The following is a 21,588-nucleotide window of genomic DNA, read 5'->3' as shown; positions in this document are numbered from 1 at the left end:
TGATAATCTCCGGGTCTATAAGATGATGCTTAACCCGGCCAAGTGTGTCTTTGGTGTTCCTGCAGGCAAACTCTTGGGCTTCTTGGTTTCTGACAGAGGCATTGAGGCTAACCCGGAGAAGGTCAAGGCCATCACCTCCTTGGCTAAGCCGGCATGTATAAATGACGTTCAGCGCTTGGCGGGTCGCATCGCTGCTTTAAGCCGATTTATAAGCCGTTTGGGTGAGAAGGCCATGCCCCTATATCAGTTAATGAAGAAAACTGATACCTTTGTCTGGAATGATGCAGCTAATACCGCCTTTGAGGATTTAAAGAAGCAGCTGGCAGAGCCCCCAATCCTTGCTGCTCCGGTTGATAAGGAGCCCTTGCTACTGTATGTGGTGGCAAACGCACGAGCCGTTAGTGTGGCTATTGTGGTGGAACGCAAGGAGGAGAGTAAGGAGCATCCGGTTCAGCGGCCGGTTTATTATGTCAGTGAAGTGCTCATTGAGTCCAAGCAGCGGTACCCGCATTGGCAGAAGCTGGTGTATGGTGTGTTCATGGCGAGCCAGAAGCTTAAGCATTATTTTCAGGGTCATCCCATCACGGTGGTCAGTTCTGCCCCTCTTGGTGATATTATTCAAAACAGAGAGGCCACAGGGAGGATTGCTAAGTGGGCTATAGAACTTGGACCTCATGGCCTCAAATATGTGTCACGCACTGCTGTTAAATCTCAGGCCTTGGTGGATTTCATCAACGATTGGACGGAATCACAAGTGCCCGAGCAGAAGCCGGATAACACATATTGGACTATTCACTTTGACGGGTCCAGGCAGTTGGAGGGCTCGGGGGCTGGCGTTGTATTGGCTTCCCCTAAGGGGGACAAGTTCCATTATGTGCTACAGTTGATGTTTCCTTGCACTAAAAATGCGGCTGAATACGAGGCTTTGCTCCACGGTCTTCGGGTGGCTAAGGAGATGAGCTTAAGCCGGGTAAGGTGCTTTGGTGACTCAGACTTGGTGGCTCAACAAGTATCAGGCACGTGGGATTCTAAGGATCCTCTCATGGCGGCTTATCGCCGCGAGGTTGATGCCATTCCCGGGCACTTTCAGGGCTACCAAGTGGAGCACATTGATCGCAGGAAGAACGAGGCGGCTGATGCTCTAAGCCGGCTAGGCTCTCAGCGAAAGCCGGTGCCGCCTAACACTTTCCTGGACGTCCTGTACAACCCTTCGGTTAAGTTGCCTACAGAAGAAGACTTGGCTATGCCTGACCCGGAGGCACGACTGGTGGCGGCTCTTCATGTCATACCAGACTGGACAAGGCCATATCTGGCTTATATAACCCGGGGAGAGTTGCCTGCGGATGAAACTTTGGCCAGACAAATAACCCGGCGGGCTAAGTCAATGATCGTCATCGATGGCGAGTTACATCATCGCAGTGTTTCAGGGGCATTTCAACGTTGTATCTCCCCTGCGGAAGGTCAAGAGATCTTGTGTGAGATCCATGAAGGGGATTGTGGCCATCATGCCGGTTCAAAATCCCTTGTGGCTAAGGCTTTCCGTCATGGTTTTTATTGGCTGACGGCTCATGCTGATGCAGAGGACTTGGTCAGTAAGTCTGATGGTTGCCAAAGGTTCTCACGACGGGCTCATGTGCCGGCTCGGGAGTTGAGGATGATCCCAATCACATGGCCCTTTGCGGTCTGGGGGCTTGATATGGTTGGGCCTTTTAAACGGTCCAAGGATAAGAAGACCCACCTCTTGGTGGCAGTTGACAAATTCACCAAGTGGGTGGAAGCTGAGCCAGTTAGCAAGTGCGATGCAGCCACGGCGGTTCAATTTATGAAAAAGGTGATTTTCCGTTTTGGCTTTCCACACAGCATTATAACTGACAATGGCACCAATCTTTCCAAAGGTGCCATGGAAGAGTTTTGTCAACGAGAGCATATCCGACTTGATGTTTCTTCAGCGGCTCATCCTCAATCCAATGGTCAAGCTGAGAGAGCTAACCAGGAAATTCTGAAGGGTATCAAGCCCCGGCTTTTGGTCCCTTTGCAACGGACGTCGGGTTGTTGGGTGGAGGAGTTGCCCTCCGTCTTATGGAGCATCAATACTACTCCTAACAGGTCTAGAGGCTTCACGCCTTTCTTCATGGTGTATGGAGCAGAAGCAGTCCTCCCCAGCGACATTCGTCATGACTCACCTCGCGTGGCGGCTTATGTTGAGACGGATAATGAACAGGCGCGCCAGGATGCTCTTGACTTGTTGGATGAGCAGCATGATGTGGCAGCAGCCCGGTCAGCAATTTACCAACAAGACTTGCGCCGATATCATAGCTGCCGGGTCAAATCCCGGGTCTTCCAGGAAGGCGACCTTGTGCTCCGGCTCATCCAGGATCAAACAGATGCACACAAGTTATCCCCACCTTGGGAAGGGCCCTTTGTGGTCAGCAAGAACTTGCACAACGGGTCATATTACCTCATTGATATTCGGGAGCATAAAGATTCACGAAAGTCTGAGGAAGAGACCCGTCGGCCGTGGAACATAGCTCAGCTTCGGCCTTACTACACTTGAGCTACCGGCTCTCGTGGTGTACATATTTGTCTCAGCCATGTATATATTATGATAAGCAATAAAGCAGGACCTCTGTCCTTTTTTCTCCTCCAAGTATGCGCGTGTTGTTACAAAGATTACATGATGATTTAAAGGAGGATCCGGCTTATGATCGTATTCGAATCTGGTCGTCCGCAGTAAAGTCACTTGGGGGCTTCCTGTTCAAACATGGGTCGTATTCGAACCAAAGAGAACATAGCTGTCGATACCCATTTGATTGGCAAAGTGCCGAGCTCATTAGGAGGTTACCTTTGGTCATATTTGAATCATAGCTTAACCCCTCTGAGAACCGACGTGGATCGTATCTGAATCAGCGTCGTTAAACAATTTTAAGAATCACATGGGGGCTTCCTGTTCAAACATGGGTCGTATTCGAACCAAAGAGAACATAGCTGTCGGTACCCTCTTGATTGGCATCGCCACACCCACTGGGGGCTATATGATCGTATTCGAATCTTGGCTTAACCCCTTTGGGCCGGGTCTCTGGTCGTATTCGAACCGGAAGCCCCTAAAGTTCCTCTGCTTTATCTCAAGTTTGCTCTGATCATGTCACGGTGAGTACGGCCGGATTTCACTTTACCGGCTTAACTTTGGTTTACAGTGTTCATTGAATGTCATGGGTGTCATTATGACCGGGAAGGCGGGGTTAAGATACCAACCCTGTTGCCCGGGTTATTTAAACCGGAAGTATGCTTACTGGCTGCTAAGTGTTATTACGGCTATGTCAAGCAGATAATTGAGGACCAGTCTCTTTTGATTCATATTCCGGGTTATCTATCCAAGACACCTGATTCTCCGGGCGGTAAGCCACCTTGAGACTTGTGATTTGCCTTTTTATGCAGGATACTTAAAGGTACCTCTTTAAGGTTGAGAAAAACAAAGGGATGATTATGACCCGGAGAAATATTAAGGAGACAACTTCAAAAGACCTTGGCATTCAGCACGTGCGCGATGGCACGGCAGAGATGAACTGTTGCACCTACTCTATTACAATGACTCTTCAAGTCTAAAAGGTGGAACATTGTTTGATAAACCGCCGGCCAACTTATGATGCTCGCTGAGTGGAAGTCCCCGGCTCATTCCTATCTTCTCCTCCGGCTGATCCCAAGACCTCGAAGGTTGATGACTTCCAGTTGATGCCGCTGAGCGCTTCGAATTGGGCTTCTTCGTCAATTAACCCGGCCGAGTCAATCTCCGGGGCGAAGGTGTGCTGACGAGCCGGCGGGATCAGGTCGAGGGCTTCATAGCGAGGGGTTGGAATCCTCTGATTCTCCGCGTCGTAACCCGGCTGGTACTTGGTCAGATCGGTGTCGTTCCCGGTGAGGGTGGCCACCGGGCGTACAGCCTTCACACACGCCGCGAAGTCCTTCTGATCGAAAGCTGAGCCGTCTTCTTTCAGGCTTGGATAACCCAGGGCGATGTCTGCCGGGTCTAGCTCCGGCAGGAATGCCTTGGCCCGGCTCAGCGCGGCGATTGCTCCGGCTCTCGCGGAGGCCCGTCGCAGCTCTTGGATCCGCTGAGGCAGAACGGCGAGCCGGCGCAGGACTTCGGCCAGATGGGTTGGCACCTCGTTGGATAGGGCCACCACAGCTAAGGCACGCTGTGACCCGGTGTAGAGCTGTTCCACCAGGGTATACACGGCCTTTAACTTGGTGACCACGCTCTGGTTGAGGTTGGCACTCCTGGGACCTGCTTAACAGAATCAGATAAGCCGGTGACACGGATGATTCATGACATATACGAATTTGATGAAAGCCGGTGAGGCGACTTACCGAAGATAGCGGCCACCATTTGGGAAACCTGGCGCTTTAGGCCGGAGAGCTCGGCGGTCTTCTCAGCGAGAGCCTTCTCCGCCTATTCAGCCCGGGTCACCAGTGCGGCTTTCTCTTCGACCCAGGCTTTTCTCTCAGCGTCAAACTTGGTCTTCAATTTTTCTTGAGTGGCGATGCTGGATACAAACTTGGCGTTTGCCTTCCGGGTCTCCATCTCCTGCATCTTCAGCCGGCTCTTGAGATCCGCAAGGTCCGCCTCTAGTTTCTTGCCAGCAGCCTGCATATATTTCCGGGTTATTAACAATCATTATATAAGTCCCAAGCGTTTTCCAAGCAAAGACACTTGGCACTTGGGGGCTAATGCATATGGAACGTATCTATCTACATACTGCCGGTTTAGTTGAGTAAGCCGGAACCTAAGTCTACAACATATTCAAGCATAAGTCGTCGACTTGGGGGCTAGCATGGCAAAGGTAACTATGCAGTAAGTAAGAGAACAGCAGAGGAATACCTAAGATTTTTGTTGGATCTGGTTGACCATGGCGACCTCGGCGTCCCGGCTCTTGTGTACTTGGCTGATGTAGCCAGAGACAAGCTCTCCAATGCTTAAGTCGGTGTAGCCGGAGAGGTCCAGGTTCACCCGGTGGGGCTGCAGCAACTCCCCCTTCGCGGAGCATTTGGCCAACACGGTTGGTCTCTCCGGCTCAACGAACTCCGTCCGGGTGATTACCACGTCCGGGTCGTCTGCTGGTGGAGCTGAGCCGGAGGCCTCCGGGTTAACCGAAGTTTTCGTCGTTGCCTTGGTAGTCGGGGCAGAGGCCTCAGGTGCCGTGTCCATTGGAGTGGTAGCTTCGGGGGCGGAGGCAGCTAGCGGCTCTTGAGCCGTCACCTCCGGTTCAGGTACGTCCGGCACTCCGGCTGACCTGGTCTTCTTTGCTCTTTTGGAGAGCTTTGCCTGGGCACTGAAAAGACAGAAGTGTTAGGCACACAAAGAGTAAGTACAGGTAAAGATACTGTAAGATGATTGTTGTTACCCGGGTGCAGTCTTGAAGGCCGGCAGATTTGACTGCATGGAGTCACCCGAAGAGGGGGAGATCTCCTGATAATTGGAGTCAGAAGAGTTGAGTGGCTGACGGATAACACCCGCCAACGGATGAAAAGGGTACAAGTGTGAAAAAACCTCAGTGCGACGCTTTCTTGTTGCGTCGGGTAACCCGGCGGAGAGATCGGTGTCCTTGTTGGTCCGGGTGTGACGCCGGCTTTCGTGAACCTGTCGCTTCAAAAGAAATTGAGGGTCTCGATGAGCTAAAGAATGTGAAAAGCTTACTTTCCGGGTTACCCTTCGGACTTTCAGCTGTGGCAAGGGCTCCGAGTCGGAGGAAAGTGACATTACCTCTTCAACCACCGGGTTACTGGCGCCGGTGTCATCCTGTCAATGAGCAAGTGTTGATAAGGCAGACAGCAACAAATCACAAGTACAGCAAGAATTTAAAGGTTTAGGGGTTACCTCTGACTCGGAGCTGTCACTTAGTTGCATCAGCTCCGAAGCAGTAGGTCTGCTTCCTTTTTTGCGAGGGGCGGCTTTCTTGGCGGCTTTCTTCGCCTTCCTGGCCTTCTTGGCCGCCTCATGGTCATACTTGACCCGCCAGAACTTGTCATCAGCCTGAAAAATACAATGGTGAATTCTTATAACGGTTCAGATGAAGGTTATATACAGAAAGGGATAATAAATTAAAGACAGCGGCTTACCGCTAGGGCTGGGTTGGTCTTGCAGAAGGGGGCTAACCCGGTCCTTCCACAGTCTGCCAGACTCTCGTTTAGCAGAGCCTTGGTCTCTTCCTCAGCAACGTCTTCTGGAAGATCGTTGCGACTGTGCCTCTGAGGGTCATCCTTTCGCCCGGTGTACTCACACATTAAGCCGGGGCGGCGGCTCAATGGGATCACCCGCCATGAGATCCAGACCCGGACCAGGTCGATTCCGTTCAGACCATTGCCCAGGAGGGCCTTGATTTTATTGATAGTCGGAAGCAGAGGCTGGCGCTCCGCTGCAGTCAGCTTGTCCGACAGCGGGTGAGTCGGTTCTAGACGTGTGGGGCGAAAGCCGGGCAGCGGGTTTTCGTCAGCCGGGGATGTATCTTGGCAGTAGAACCAAGTCATATTCCAGTCCTTGGGGTGGCTCGGCAGCTCTGCGTAAGGGAAAAGGCAGTCCCTACGCCGCTGGATGGAGATGCCACCTAACTCCAGACTTGGCCCGTTGGCGCACTCATTTTGGCGGTTTAAGTAAAACAGCTCTCGGAAGAGCAGCAGACTCGGCTCTTCTCCAAGGTACACTTCGCAAAAACTTGGAAATTGAAGATGTTGGATACAGAGTTGGGTCCTATATCTTGAGGACGCAAGTCGAAGAAGTTGAGCACATCCCTAAAAAACTTTGAGCCGGGCGGTGCGAAGCCCCGACTCATATGATCTGCGAAGATCACTACCTCCCCGTCCCTTGGCTGTGGTCTCTCTTCCGATGGGTCAGGGGCACGGTAGGACATGATTTCCTTCTTAGGCAAATATCCGGACTTAACAAAATTGGCCAGGGTCTCGTTGGTGACGTTGGACCTCATCCAATTGCAAGTGATGGGAGCCTTGGGAGGCATGGTGAAAGTTGGTGGTCTACGACAAAAAGGAAAATATCCGGGTTAATTATAAGCCGGAGATCTATAGTTCAAAGCTACGGTGGCGGCTTATGAAGGGGACTAATGGTATATATTCAGGTACAGTGGGTTTCTTAAGCCGCAGGGGCGTTCAGAATAAGTTGATTGTCTACGGCCTCATCACAGTTAAGCCGGAGGAATCTACGATGCATGGTTTTCTTTAAACCGGAGGATTCTACAGCGTGTGGTTTCTTTAACCCGGAATCGTAAGCCGCCAAGATTCAATGGTTGCAGTTTTTACTAAGTGTGGTAAAACAGGTTTCCCATATTGCAGTAACTTTTTTGGATCAAAATGGTCGGGTGAGATGAAAATTTTCTAGACCTAGAAACAGACGAGCGGATGTTCTTGAGTTCGAACGAAGCATATATACAGTGGAAAGAGATCTACTGGCACTGGAAATGAGGCCTAAACAACTACCGCACCAGTTCTATAAAAGGTTAAAGATCAAACAAGGGCAGCACTACGAGAACTATTGAAGCTTGCGGACAATGGCGAAGAACATGGACGAGCTATTTTGAACCCTACCGCAGATCTGTTCTAGCAGGGCAGGAGAGACTCACCGGAGTTGGAGAAGAGCGGAGGCTGTCGCCGTTTATCTGGTCCGAATCAGGGTGATGCAGCGGCCAAGTTGACGAAGACCAGGGACGCGACGGCGGCGGCAGTAGCAGAGCTCGGGCAGAGGAACGACGGCGCAAGGAGGAAGAAGAGAGCGTGAAAGGAGCCCGTCGGGCCGGCCTATTTATAAGGCAAGGTCATAAGTGGGCGCGAGATTTAAGGAGACCACGGCGTGGTTATCTCCCCCCACGACGCCTCGATTTTCGGAATGACAGTAAAAGCAAAGATCCGTTGCGGATCTGGCGGAGTAAAAAATGGACTTAATGGAGGATGACGTCACAGCGGATTATCCGGAGTCCAGAGGATGACGTCACTCCGGGTTATGGCCTTCATGTGAATAGTAAGCCGGAGATTTTTTTTCTGTCGGAAGAGTGGAAGATTGACGTGAGCCGGCTCAAATCAATCTGGGGCCTAATGTTGAGGATATATACCTTAGAGTCACCCGCCAGGAGGGGCCGGGTTACTCGCGTGGTCATTATCAGAAGGCCGGAGCCAAGCTTGAAGACGATGGGCCAGAGATGGGCTGAGACCCGGATACGGCTTAAAGCCCGTAGTTATAATCATTATTATAGTAGAACTTGTAGTATAAGGCAAGTATAGTTTAGAGTCCGGGCGGGACACTCTTATAAGCCGGCCGGGACTCTGAGGGCTGCTGGGCGTCAGCCTCCCTATATAAAGGGACGACCCGGCAGCGGTTTGAGGAGAGAGAAATCTAATTGAGAGCCGGGCATAGCTGTTTAGCTCCCTGGTAATCATAACCCTAATCAATATCACCTCAAACTGGACGTAGGCTTTTACCTTCACCGTAAGGGGCCGAACCAGTATAAACCCTCGTGTTCCTTGTCCCGCATAACCCCTTCAAGCTTACCAGTTGCGATGGCTCCACGACTAAGTCCTAGCTCGAGGACATCTGCCGTGACAATTCCACGACAGGTACGGTGGTGTGTGATGTGTTTAAATCCTGAATGCACAACTTCGATGGGCCACCAACTACATTACAAACCTGACACCGCACCCCTCTCCAAGCCTGGTTCAATACGTACGATGTCAGTTTCCCAACTTTGAGGCGGCGGGGGGGGGGGGGGGGTCATCCCACGCATGCGCTCAAACTTTATTTGGTCTAGCATGGCACACATCTATACCCCTATATACTGTGCGAATAACTTTGAAAGTTGGTCGTTGGATGAAGCCAATCTGATGGTACAGAGATGGCAAATCTGAGCACTACTGGCCGTTGGATATCATCTACATTCCACCAGATTCTGCCACATGTACAATCTAGAAGACTCCATGGTTGAACTTAAGCATAATGCACAAACCTCAAAACACAATCACTTCTCCTTTGTTATAGAATATTCCATATCTTAATTACCCAAACTTTTTTTTCTAAATGAATTGTCACTATTTGTTTTTACTTTATACTTTACAATGCGCAATTCCATGAATCTTAAAATAGATTTTTTATAAAACTAATTGATTTTGAATGAGATGAACTATAAGAATTAAATGAACATCTACATCATTCATATATGACTCAAAGCTTACATGCTATAGTGTGGTATTTATTCATAATTTGGTTACCAAATCTCATGCGTGTAATGCACGTGTACCTTACTAGTATCAATAGGAAACCATCATGGCCAAACCCTTCTCGTATTGGTTCAAAGGGATAGATTGAGTGGGCCCCCCTCATTGTCGGTAAAGGATAATATATATACCTCAGGGAGCCCACAGATATGTGCAGCGTCTATAAACCGCACAAGGGAGACAAGCTCGATCAGAACACCCTGCCCCCTATACCCTGCATGTGTTGGGGAACGCAATAATTTCAAAAAAATTCCTACGATCACGCAAGATCTATCTAGGTGATGCATAGCAACAAGCGGGAGAGTGTGTCCACGTACCCTCATAGACCGAAAGCGGAAGCGTTATATCAACGTGGTTGATGTAGTCGTACGTCTTCACGATTCGACCGATCCTAGCACCGAACGTACGGCACCTCCGTGTTTAGCACACGTTCAGCTTGATGACATCCCTCTTACTCTTGATCCAGTTGAGGCCGAGGGAGAGTTCCGTCAACAAGATGGCGTGGCGATGGTGATGATGAAGTTACCGACGCAGGGCTTCTCCTAAGCACTACGACGATATGACCGAGGTGTGTAACTGTGGAGGGGGGCACCACACACGGCTAAGACAAATCTTGAGTGCCTTTGGGGTGCCCCCTGGCCACATATATAAAGGAGGGGAGGGAAGAGGTGGCCGGCCCAAGGGGGCGCACCAGGTGTGGGGAATCCTACTAGGACTCCCCAGTCCAAGTAGGATTCCCCTCCTCTTTCCTATTCGGAGTAGGAGAGAAGGAAAGAGAGGGAGAGGGAGAGGGAGAAGGAAATGGGGGCCGTGCCCCCACCTCTTGTCCAATTCAGTTTGGGCAGGGGGGAGGCGCACGCCACCTCTTGGCCTTTCTCCCCTCTGTGCACTAAAGCCCAATAAGGCCCATTACTTCTCCCGGCGAATTCTCGTAACTCTCTGGTACTCCAAAAAGTACCCGAATCACTCGGAACCTTTCCGATGTCCGAATATAGCCTTCCAATATATCGATATTTATGTCTCGACCATTTCGAGACTCCTCGTCATGTCCGTGATCTCATCCGGGACTCCGAACAACCTTCGGTACATCAAATCACATAACTCGTAATACAAATCATTATCGAACGTTAAGCGTGCGGACCCTACGGGTTCGAGAACTATGTAGACATGACCGAGACACATCTCCGGGCAATAACCAATAGCGGAACCTGGATGCTCATATTGGCTCCTACATATTCTACGAAGATCTTTATCGGTCAAACCGCATAACAACATACGTTGTTCCCTTTGTCATCAGTATGTTACTTGCCCGAGATTCGATCGTCGGTATCCTCATACCTAGTTCAATCTCGTTACCGGCAAGTCTCTTTACTCGTTCCGTAATGCATCATCCCGCAACTAACTCATTAGTCACAATGCTTGCAAGGCTTATAGTGATGTGCATTACCGAGAGGGCCCACGGATACCTCTCCGATACACGGAGTGACACATCCTAATCTCGATATATGCCAACTCAACAAACACCTTCAGAGATACCTGTAGAGCATCTTTAGAATCACCCAGTTACATTGTGACGTTTGATAGCACACAAAGTGTTCCTCCGGTATTCAGGAGTTGCATAATCTCATAGTCAGAGGAACATGTATAAGTCATGAAGAAAGAAGTAGCAATCAAACTGAAACGATCATAATGCTAAGCTAATGAAATGGGTCAAGTCAATCACATCATTCTCCTAATGATGTGATCCCGTTAATCAAATGACAACTCATGTCCATGGCTAGGAAACTTGACCATCTTTGATTAACGAGCTAGTCAAGTAGAGGCATACTAGGGACACTCTGTTTGTCTATCTATTCACACATGTACTAAGTTTCCAGTTAATACAATTCTAGCATGAATAATAAACATTTATCATGAAATAAGGAAATAAATAATAACTTTATTATTGCCTCTAGGGCATATTTCCTTCAGTCTCCCAGTTGCACTAGAGTCAATAATATAGTTCACATCCCTGTGATTTAACACCAATAGTTCACATCACCATGTGATTAACACCCATAGTTCACATCGCCATGTGACCAACACTCAAAGTGTTTACTAGAGTCAGTAATCTAGTTCACATCGCCATGTGATTAACACCCAAAGAGTACTAAGGTGTGATCATGTTTTGCTTGTGAGAGAAGTTTAGTCAACGGGTGCCAAATTCAGATCCGTATGTATTTTCCAAATTTCTATGTCTACAATGCTCTCCACGGAGCTACTTTAGCTAATTGCCCCCACTTTCAATATGTATCCGGATTGTGACTTGGAGTCATCTAGATCGGTGTCAAAGCTTGCATCGACGTAACTCTTTACGACAAACTCTTTATCACCTCCATAACCGAGAAATATTTCCTTAGTCCTCTAAGGATAATTTTGACCGTTGTCCAGTGATCTACTCCTAGATCAAAATTGTACTCCCTTGCCAAACTCAGGGCGAGGTATACAATAGGTCTGGTACACAGCATGGCATACTTTATAGAACCTATGGTTGAGGCATAAGGAATGACTTTCATTCTCTTTCTATCTTCTGCCGTCGGGCTTTGAGTCTTACTCAACTTCACACCTTGCAACACAGGCAAGAACTCTTTCTTTGACTGTTCCATTTTGAACTACTTCAAAAACTTGCCACGGTATGTACTCATTGAAAAAACTTATCAAGCGTCTTGATCTATCTCTATAGATCTTGATGCTCAATATGTAAGCAGCTTCACCGAGGTCTTTCTTTGAAAAACTCATTTCAAACACTCCTTTATGATTTCCAGAAAATTCTACATCATTTCCGATCAATATGTCATTCACATATACTTGTTAGAAAGGCTGTAGTGCTCCCACTCACTTTCTTGTAAATACATGCTTCACCGCAGGTCTGTATAAAACTATATGCTTTGATCAACTTATCAAAGCGTATATTCCAACTCCGAGATGCTTGCACCAGTCCATAGATGGATCGTTGGAGCTTGCATATTTTGTTAGCACCTTTAGGATTGACAAAACCTTCTGGTTGCATCATATACAACTCTTTAATAAATCCATTAAGGAATATAGTTTTGTTTATCCATTTGCCAGATTTCATAAAATGCGGCAATTGCTAACATGATTCGGACAGACTTAAGCATCACTACGAGTGAGAAAAACTCATCGTAGTCAACACCTTGAACTTGTCAAAAACCTTTCGCGACAAGTCGAGCTTTGTAGATAGTAACACTACCATCAGCGTCCGTCTTCCTCTTGAAAATCCATTTATTCTCAATGGCTTGCCGATCATCGGGCAATTCCACCAAAGTCCATACTTTGTTTTCATACATGGATCCTATCTTAGATTTCATGGCCATAAACCATTTTGCGGAATCTGGGCTCATCATCGCTTCCTCATAGTTCGTAGGTTCGTCATGGTCTAGTAACACGACTTCCAGAACCGGATTACCGTACCACTCTGGTGCGGAACGTACTCTGGTTGACCTACGAGGTTCGGTAGTAAATTTATCTGAAGTTTCATGATCATCATCATTAACTTCCTCACTAATTGGTGTAGGCATCACTGAAACTGGTTTATGTGATGAACTACTTTCCAATTCGGGAGAAGGTACAATTACCTCATCAAGTTCTACTTTCCTCCCACTCACTTCTTTCGAGAGAAACTTCTTCTCTAGAAAGAATCCATTCTTAGCAACAAAGATCTTGCCTTCGGATTTGTGATAGAGGGTGTACCCAACATTTTCTTTTGGGTATCCTATGAAGACGCACTTCTCCAATTTTGGGTTCGAGCTTATCAGGTTGAAACTTTTTCACAAAAGCATCGCAACCCCAAACTTTAAGAAACGACAGCTTAGGTTTCTAGCCAAACCATAGTTCATACGGTGTCATCTCAACGGATTAGACGGTGCCCTATTTAACGTGAATGTAGCTGTCTCTAATGCATAACCCCAAAATGATAGTTGTAAATCGGTAAGAGACATCATAGAATGCACTATATCCAATAAAGTACGGTTATCATGTTCGGACACACCATTATGCTGTGGTGTTCTAGGTGGCATGAGTTTGTGAAACTATTCCACATAGTTTTAATTGAAGACCCAACTCGTAACTCAAATATTCGTCTCCGTGATCAGATCGTAGAAACTTTATTTTCTTGTTACGATGATTTTCCATTTCACACTGAAATTCTTTGAACTTTTCAAATGTTTCAGACTTATGTTTCATCAAGTAGATATACCCATATCTGCTCAAATCATCTATGAAGGTCAGAAAATAACGATACCCGCCGCGAGCTTCAACACTCATCGGACCGCATACATCAGTATCTATTATTTCCAATAAGTCAGTTGCTTGCTCCATTGTTCCGGAGAATGGAGTCTTAGTCATCTTGCCCATGAGGCATGGTTCGCAAGCATCAAGTGATTCATAATCAAATGATTCCAAAAGCCCATCAGCATGGAGTTTCTTCATGCTCTTTACACCAATATGACCTAAACGGCAGTGCCACAAATAAGTTGCACTATCATTATTAACTTTGCATCTTTTGGCTTCGATATTTATGAATATGTGTATCACTACGATTGAGATTCAATAAACCATTTATATTAAGTGTATGACCATAGAAGGTTTTATTCATGTAAATAGAACAACAATTTTTCTTTGATTTAAATGAATAACCGTATTGCAGTAAACATGATCCAATAATATTCATGCTCAACGCAAACACCAAATAACATTTATTTTAGGTTCAACACTAGTCCCGAAGGTAAAGGGAGTGTGCGATGGTGATCTTATCAACCTTGGAATCACTTCCAACACACATCATCACCTCGCCCTTAACTAGTCTCTGTTTATTTTGCAACTCCCGTTTTGAGGTACTACTCTTAGCAACTGAACCAGAATCAAATACCGAGGGGTTGGTATAAACACTAGTAAAGTACACATCAATAACATGTATATCCAATATACCTTTGTTCACTTTGCCATCCTTCTTATCCGTCAAGTATCTAGGGCAGTTCCACTTCCAGTGACCATTTCCTTTGCAGTAGAAGCACTCAGTTTCAGGCTTGGGTCTAGCTTTCGGCTTCTTCATGGGAGTGGCAACTTTCTTGCCATTCTTTCTTTGAAGTTCCCTTTCTTTCCCTTGCCCTTTTACTTGAAACTAGCGGTCTTGCCAACCATCAACACTTGATGCTTTTTCTTGATTTCTACCTTCGCCGATTTCAGCATCACGAAGAGCTTGGGAATCGTTTCCGTTATCCCTTGCATATTATAGTTCATTACGAAGTTCTAATAACTTGGTGATAGTGACTACAGAAGTCTGTCAATCACTATCTTATCTGGAAGATTAACTCCCACTTGATTCAAGCGATTGTAGTACTCAGACATTCTGAGCACATGCTCACTAGTTGAGCTATTCTCCTCCATCTTGTAGGCTAAGTACTTTGTTAGAGGTGTCATACCTCTCGACTCGGGCATGAGTCTGAAATACCAATTCCAGCTCTTGGAACATCTCATATGCTCTGTGGTGTTCACAACGTTTTTGCAGTCCCAGTTCTAAGCCGTAAAGCATGGTGCACTAAACTATCAAGTAGTCATCATACCGAGCATTGTTCAAACGTTCATAACGTCATCATCTGCTCCTGCAATAGGTCTGTCACCTAGCGGTGGATCAAGGACATAATTCTTCTGTGCAGCAATGAGGCTAATCCTCAGATCATAGACCAAGTCCGCATCATTGCTACTATCATCTTTCAACTTATTTTTCTCTAGGAACATATTAAAAATAAACGGGGAGCTACATCACGAGCTATTGATGTACAACATAATTTGCAATTACTATCAAGACTAAGTTCATGATAAATTAAAGTTCAATTAATCATATTCCTTAAGAACTCCCACTTAGATAGACATCCCTCTAGTCATCTAAATAATCATGTGATCCATATCAACTAAACCATGTCCGATCATCACGTGAGATGGAGTAGTTTTCAATGGTGAACATCACTATGTTGATCATATCTACTATATGATTCACGCTCAACCTTTCGGTCTTAGTGTTCCGAGGCCATATCTGCATATGGTAGGCTCGTCAAGTTTAACCCGAGTATTCTGCGTTGCAAAACTGGCTTGCACCCGTTGTATGTGAACGTAGAGCTTATCACACCCGATCATCTCGTGGTGTCTTGGCACGACGAACTGTCGCAACGGTGCAGACTCAGGGAGAACACTTATACCTTGAAATTTAGTGAGATATCGTCTTATAATGCTACCGCCAAACTAAGCAAAATAAGATGCATAAAGGATAAACATCACATGCAATCAATATAAGTGATATGACATGGCCATCGACATCTTGTGCCTTTGATCTCCATCTCCAAAGCATCGTCATGATCACCATCGTCACCGGCTTGACACCTTGATCTCCATCGAAGCATTGTTGTCGTCTCGCCAACTATTGCTATGACGACTATCGCTACCGCTTAGTGATAAATTAAAGCAATTACATGACGATTGCGTTTCATACAATAAAGCAACAACCATATGGCTCCCGCCAGTTGCCGATAACTCTGTTACAAAACATGATCATCTCATAAAATAAAATATAGCATCATGTCTTGACCATATCACATCACAGCATGCCCTGCAAAAACAAGTTAGACGTCCTCTACTTTGTTGTTGCAAGTTTTACGTGGCTGCTACGGGCTTAGCAAGAATCGTTCTTACCTACGCATCAAAAACCACAACGATTTTTCGTCAAGTGTGCTTTTTTAACCTTCAACAAGGACCGGGCGTAGCCACACTCGATTCAACTAAACTTGGAGAAACAGACACCCACTAGCCACCTGTGTGCGAAGCACGTCGGTAGAACCAGTCTCGCGTAAGCGTACGCGTAATGTCAGTTTGGGCCGCTACATCCAACAATACCGCCGAATCAAAGTATGACATGCTGGTAAGCAGTATGACTATTATCGCCCACAACTCTTTGTGTTCTACTCGTGCATATAACATCTACGCATAGACCTGACTCTGATACCACTGTTGGGGAACGCAGTAATTTTAAATGTTTTCCTACGATCACCCAAGATCTATCTAGGTGATGCATAGCAACGAGCGGGAGAGTGTGTCCACGTACCCTCGTAGACCGAAAGCGGAAGCGTTATATCAATGCGGTTGATGTAGTCGTACGTCTTCACGATCCGACCCATCCTAGCACCGAACGTACGGCACCTCTGTGTTTAGCACACTTTCAGCTCGATGATGTCCCTCGTACTCTTGATCCAGTTGAGGCCGATGGAGAGTTCCGTCAGCACGATGGCGTGGCGACGGTGATGATGAAGTTACCAGCGCAGGGCTTCGCCTAAGCACTACGACGATATGACTGAGGTGTGTAACTCTGGAGGGGGGCACCGCAAACGGCTAAGACAAATCTTGAGTGCCTTTGGGGTGCCCCCTGGCCACGTATATAAAGGAGGGGAGGGAAGAGGTGGCCGGCCCAAAGGGGGCGCGCCAGGTGTGGGGAATCCTACTAGGACTCCCCAGTCCAAGTAGGATTCCCCTCCTCTTTCCTATTCGGAGTAGGAGAAAAGGAAAGAGAGGGAGAGGGAGAAGGAAAGGGGGGCCGCGCCCCCACCCTTTGTCCAATTCGGTTTGGGCAGGGGGGAGGCGCGCGCCACCTCTTGGCCCTTCTCCCCTCTCTCCACTAAAGCCAAATAAGGCCCATTACTTCTCCCGGCGAATACCCGTCCGGTACTCCGAAAAATACCTGAATCACTCAGAACCTTTCCGATGTCCGAATATAGCCTTGCAATATATCAATCTTTACGTATCGACCACTTTGAGACTCCTTTTCATGTCTGTGATCTCATCTGAGATTCCGAACAACCTTCGGTACATCAAATCACATAACTCATAATACAAATCGTCATTGAACATTAAGCGTGCGGACCCTACGGTTTCGAGAACTATGTAGACATGACCGAGACACATCTCCGGGCAATAACCAATAGCGGAACCTGGATGCTCATATTGGCTCCTACATATTCTACGAAGATCTTTATCGGTCAAATCGCATAACAACATACGTTGTTCCCTTTGTCATCGCTATGTTACTTGCCCGAGATTCGATCGTCGGTATCCTCATACCTAGTTCAATCTCGTTACCGGCAAGTCTCTTTACTCGTTCCGTAATGCATCATCCCGCAACTAACTCATTAGTCACAATGCTTGCAAGGCTTATAGTGATGTGCATTATCGAGAGGGCCCAGATATACCTCTCCGATACACGGAGTGACAAATCCTAATCTCGATATATGCCAACTCAACAAACACCTTCGGAGACACCTATAGAGCATCTTTAGAATCACCCAGTTATGTTGTGATGTTTGATAGCACACAAAGTGTTCCTCCAGTATTCGGGAGTTGCATAATCTCATAGTCAGAGGAACATGTATAAGTCATGAAGAAAGCAGTAGCAATGAAACTGAAACGATCATAATTCTAAGCTAACGATGGGTCTTATCCATCATCATTCTCTAATGATGTGATCCCGTTCATCAAATGACAATACATGTCTATGGCTAGGAAACTTAACTATCTTTGATTAACTATCTATGTTTGTCTATGTATTCACACATGTACTAAGTTTCCGGTTAATACAATTCTAGCATGAATAATAAACATTTATCATGAAATAAGGAAATAAATAATAACTTTATTATTGCCTCTAGAAAGTCATGAAAGTTGGCATGGGGTCACGTCATGGCACATATATGTCGTGGTAAAAACATTGTCCAATTTGGGCCAAGCTTTATTACAAACCTCTTACAAACCGGAGCTTCTCTCGAAGAAGCCTCGTGGTTCCGATAGGGAAATGTGTTCCCCTTTTGGGCGAAATGTAATCAATGCCTCTTTTCGCCTTGTATTTTCTTCTACGAGCAACATGGAATGACAGGATATCCATGCTGAAATTTAAACTTATTCAGGGTTCGTTTGGCCTTTTTATACACTAATTGAGTTTCCTAGGCATTTAATGTCCACAATTCAAATCTGAACTACAAATACATGCTCCAGTTCACCAAAATGGCTAGAAAAATTATACATGTGTCCTTGAGTGCATGTTTAGCTCCCATGCCAGGAATGGGAATGAATTACAACCGTACCGGCGTCCTGGCTCGTCCTCAAACATTTGGAATCTTGGTTTTTAAATCCCCATAAATCCAAAACTCACCAGAAAGTCATCAAAGGTGGCATGGTGACATGTCATGGCACATATATGTCGTGGTAAAAACATTGCCAATTTGGTCCAAGCTTTATTACAAACCGGAGCCTATCGCAAGAACCCTCGTGGTTTCGATAGGGAAACGCGTCCCCTTATGGGCCAAACAATAATCGCTCCCTCTTCTAGCCTCGTATTTTCTTCTACATGGAACACGGAACTATGGGAGATTCGCGCTGGACTTTGAAATTATTCAGGGTTCATCTGACCTTTTTTATTCATTAATTGAGTTTTCTACGCATTTAATGTACATAATTCAAATCCGAACTACAAATACATGCTCCAGTGCACCAAAATGGCTAGAAAAAAAACGTACATGTGTCCTTGGGGTGCATGTTTAGGTCCCATGGAATGAATCAGAATGAATTCAACCGTCTCGCCATCCTGGCTTGGCAACAAACATTGCGAATCTCGGTTTTCAAATCTCTGTAAATCCAAAACTCACCAGGAAATCATGAAACTTGGCATGGTGTCACTACATGGTACATATAATTGTCTAATTTGGGCGAAGCTATATTACAAACCTCTTACAAACCGAAGCTTCTCGCAACCCTCGTGGTTCCGGTAGGGAAACATGCCCCTCTTGTGGGCGAAACGATAATCGCTACCTCTTCTTGCCTTGAACTTTGTTTTCTACAGGCAACATAGAATAACAGGAGTGTCGTGCTGAAATTTGAAACTATTCAGGGTTCGTTTGGCCATTGTATATATTAATTAAGTTTTCTAGGCATTTAATGTAGTTCATAATTGAAATTTGAACTACAAGCACATGCTCCAGTGAAGCAAAATGGGTGGGAAATCATACATGTGTCATTGGGTGCATGTTTAGGTCTGGTTTAAGGAATGGGAATGAATTGCAAACTTCTCGTCGTCCTGAAACATTGAGAATTTCGGTTTTTAAATCCCAGTAAATCAAAAACTCACCCAAAAAACATGAAACTTGGCATGGTTTCATGACATGGCACATATATGCCGTGGTAAAAAAATCGTCCAGTTTGAGACAAGGCGCACACATTAATAGCCAACGAAGTCCTTTTTGAAACAAATAGCTGACACGTTAATATCGCAAACAGTTGTATTATATGAACGGTGTCAAAATTTAACCATACTCGGTGGCGTGTGTCCAGCTGTTTGATTACAAGGGACGAGCGCGAGAAGTCTGCCGTGCAGGCTCGACGGGACGCGTGCGAGCAGTCCGCCGCGCAGGCTCAACGGGACGCGTGCATCCTATCCACGTCGCAGGCTCGATGGGACACGTGCGAGCAGCAAGGCCGCCCATGCTCACCGGTAAGCGAGCTCTTTGACCTCCATGCACCAGCCGCCGCCCGCCTCGCTCACAACTTCTCCATTAATGGGTTAATTAAAGAACCTGGACGGAGGGTGTTTGCTTGTGATCCCATGGCAGCATTTGCTTTGTTCGTGTTTTCAACTCGTATTCCGGCCTATTTAAATTGCCACATAGGGCAACCGATAATACGACGACAAATAAAATGGCAACGGATAATACGATGAAAAATTTACAATGGCCGAGATAATAATTGTCTTACATATTCCGGATAATTTAAAATGCCACATGCGACAAAGCCCGGAAGACACGGGGGCAAGAGAAGAAGGAAATCGCGGACAATCGCTACTGCCTCTACTCGTCAATGGATCGCCGGGCGACGACATCCTCCAACTCCTTCTTCAATTCCTCATGACTTTGCTTGAAAGCAGCCACAGATTCCTCCACCTCCTGCTCGCGCTCGATCCGAAGCTTCCTCAAGTCACCCATCAGTTCCTCGACGACCGTTGTCAGCGTCATCCCCGAGGCACTGCTTGAAAGCAGCCACGGATTCCTCCAACTCCTGCTCGCGCTCGATCTGGAGCTTCCTCAAGTCACCCATCAGTTCGTCGACGACCACTGTCAGCGTCATCCCCGAGGCACTGCTCAGATCATGCAGCATCTTCCAGCCGACGACCTCCTCCTCCTTCTTGGTGAGTGCCTTGAGGAGCTTCGCATTGTCACCCATGAGTTGCTTGACGAGGCCGGTCACCTTGTCAACCGAGGCATCGCTGATCTCGAGCAGCTTCATCAATCCGTCGACCAGCTCCTGTTGGTTAATGAAGCCAGCGAGAATGTCATCGTCGCCGGCCAAGGACTTCAGCAATGCCAGCTTGTCGCAATCGCTGACGCGGCAAGTGCGCTTGTGAGAGCCCTCGCGTGCCCGTGAGAGCTCGTTCGAGGGCTCCGCGGCGCGCCGGGACATCTCTGTTGCGGCTGCAGCTTCGTGGGGAGACCTCTCTAGTGCTTCCGCGGCCTTGGTCTTTGCTGCCTGGTTATATGTCCACCCGAAACTCCTCCTACCGGTCATGGCGGAATGACTTGACAGGAAAGACCAGTTTTGTGGGTGATGAGGAGAGGAACTGTGAAGTAATTTTCGAGTGGGTAGTTTTTATAGCCCGGTGCTAAGTGTGAACACATATTAGTTTGGTTGGTGTGAACAGTTTTGCAATTACTTATTGCGTTGTAATCTACAATGTGACGAGAAACAAGGTCAACATTATTGATGGTTCTGGGCCTACAAAGCTCGGTCTGTTGTTCTAGCTCATCGCAAACAGTTCTTTTGGATCAACCGTACGCCACGCATTGGAAGCCCAAAACGTAGGCCCGCGTTCTTGGATGTACATGTACGTGTCTGCCCACTATCATACACGGTCAAGATATCACCATCGTGTCCTATGGATGCACCGTCGCGCCTCCCACGGGGTGCCAGAAGGTTGACCACATGGTTGCTCGCCATTGAGGCGGCCGTGGCGCGCTCTGCTCGCGTCCGTCCGCCGTTTTGCTCGCCATTGAGGCGGCCGCGGCACGCTCCGCTCTGGCGTCCCTGTGCGCGCTCTGCTTGCTGTTGAGGCAAATTTACAATGGCAACGGTTAAAAATTGTCTTACATATTCAGGATAATTTAAAATGCCACATGCGGCAAGGCCTAGAACACTCACGACCTACATATGCATACAATTATAATAAAATATAGGCTAAAA

This window comes from Aegilops tauschii, chromosome 1 (genome assembly GCF_002575655.3).
Source record: "Aegilops tauschii subsp. strangulata cultivar AL8/78 chromosome 1, Aet v6.0, whole genome shotgun sequence".
Taxonomy (NCBI): domain Eukaryota; kingdom Viridiplantae; phylum Streptophyta; class Magnoliopsida; order Poales; family Poaceae; genus Aegilops; species Aegilops tauschii.
This window is presented reverse-complemented; position numbering follows the sequence as displayed.